Genomic DNA, 2,277 nt, shown 5'->3' with positions numbered 1-2,277 from the left:
GTTTGTGCAGGATCTTGAGATACTCCTCCACTGGATTGATACCTTGGTTCTCAAACTGAGGGAAACACTTACCGTCGCTGTGCTACATCACCCTTTCTGCTTCGAGGGAACACCAACGCAAGGCTCCAAGGCCACGGGGAAAATCCTTGGCATACTTGCCTAGGAAGTCCCTTAAGGCGTAGCCACAGTTGAAGGATTCCTGGTGCCGTCGACACGACTATTTCTGGCGTCGTTGGAAGGTCTTTTGTTGCAGTAGCAGAAGTATTTCTGGCACCGTTGCCAGGGATACACAGCAAACATCAGAACACAAAGCTTATTGGGCAATCAAAGAGGTCAACTTTGATTTCAAATTTGCCGGTGAGAAGCGGTTGTTTGATATCATCTCGTTAGATGAATGGAGGGCCCAGGCATATGAGAATGCCAAGTTGTTCAAGGAAAAGGTTAAGAGATGGCACGATAAACGAATACAGAAACGAGAGTTCAATGTAGGTGATTATGTCCTGCTATACAATTCTCGTTTAAGATTCTTCGCATGCAAGCTTCTCTCTAAATGGGAAGGTCCTTACGTTATCGAGGAAGTATATCATTCCGATGCCATCAAAATCAATAACACGGAAGGAATTTTTCTAGAGTGGTAAATGGGCGAAGAATCAAGCATTACATCTCTGGTACTCCCATAAATGTTGAGACCAATATCATCAATGTCATAACTCCAGAGGAGTACATAAGGGATGTTTATCAGCCTGTTTCAGACCCTGAAAACGAAGAGGTATCTGTTTCGGTAAGAAATTGGACTCCGATGCTTTTCCAATAGGAAATTTCCTCCGTTTTGGAATTTTTGGAAAATTAGAAAAATAAAAAGCAGTCCGGAGAGTGCACGAGGCGGCCACAAGCTTGGAAGCCGCCACCTACCCCCTGGTGGTGGATGGAGGGCTTGTGGGCACCTCGTGTGCCTCCCGGACTCTGTTTTCTTGCGGAGGACTCCTACCGGTCCAGAAAAAATCAATATATATTCGCCCGAAAGTTTTGATCTCCGTATCGCGCAGTTTTCCTCTGTTTTCGTTTCGAGCTTGTTGTCTGCCGCAGATTTAGAGCAAAAATGTCTCAGGAATCTGTTGGGGAGAATGATCTTCACCAAGTTCAGGAAGAAGTAGATGCTGATCTGAAAAGAGTAGATGTCACGGAATCCATGGACCAAGCTAAGGAGAAAACCCAAGCTAGGGAGGAAGTTCAACCTATGTTCAACATTGAAAACATAGAAGGAGTAGATTTTCTCCAACCCTTCCTCCACGTGTTGTCTCCATCCTTGATTGAACTCTTGAGGTTTTGTGAAACAACTCGTGCTCGCAATATTTCCCTTTCCCGTGAAGTTATTTTGTTGGAAAACCATGTCGCAGATCTCAAAGGTATAAATCAAAGATTGATAACTCTCTTGGAGTCAAAGGCAACAACTCCACCGCCAACACCACCAAAGGAACACAACTAAGCATTGGTATGGGCAATCCCCTTGGCTTCTGCCAAGCTTGGGGGAGTTGCCCTGGTATTGTATCACCTTTATATCTTTTGCTTTTACCTTTGTTTTAGTTCTTTCCTTTTCAGTTTTTATTTCTTCTCTTAGAGGAATAAGTCTTTAGTGTTTAGTTTTGAGTCTTTTGCCTTGTGTCTCCCCCGATGTATTCGAGCTTATGAGCTATATAATAAAGAGTATCTTAGTCAAGGGCTCTGCTTTGTGCCATGATCAAAAGTATGAAAAGAACGATAACATGAAAGATCATGAGACGATCTTATGGAAAGTGATAACTTCACATATGACACGTATGATGATTGAAACTTGTTGAGAATAAATCAACATAGACCTCAGTCATTGTTGCAATTAATAAGAAGTAATAAGGAAAGAGAGGTTCACATATAAATATATCATCTCAGACACTTTTTACAATTGTGAGCACTCACCAAACTGTTACATGCTTAGCAGTAGATGTTGGACAAGGAAGACAACATAATGAATTGTGTTTGCTTGGTTCCAAACAATGTTATATGATTAGAGATCCCTTAGCATGTGACGATTGCTTCTACCTCATATTAGCCAAAACTCCCACACCAAGTAGAGATACTACTTGTGCATCCATAAACCTTCAACCCAGTTTTGCGATGAGAGTCCACCATACCTGCCTATGGATTGAATAAGATCCTTCAAGTACGTTGTCATCGGTGCAAGCAATAAAAATTGCTCTCTAATATGTATGATCTATTAGTGTGTGGAAAATAATCTTTGTA

Source organism: Hordeum vulgare, chromosome 5H (genome assembly GCF_904849725.1).
Source record: "Hordeum vulgare subsp. vulgare chromosome 5H, MorexV3_pseudomolecules_assembly, whole genome shotgun sequence".
NCBI classification, from domain to species: Eukaryota; Viridiplantae; Streptophyta; class Magnoliopsida; order Poales; family Poaceae; genus Hordeum; species Hordeum vulgare.
Note: the sequence above shows the minus strand (reverse complement) of the source record.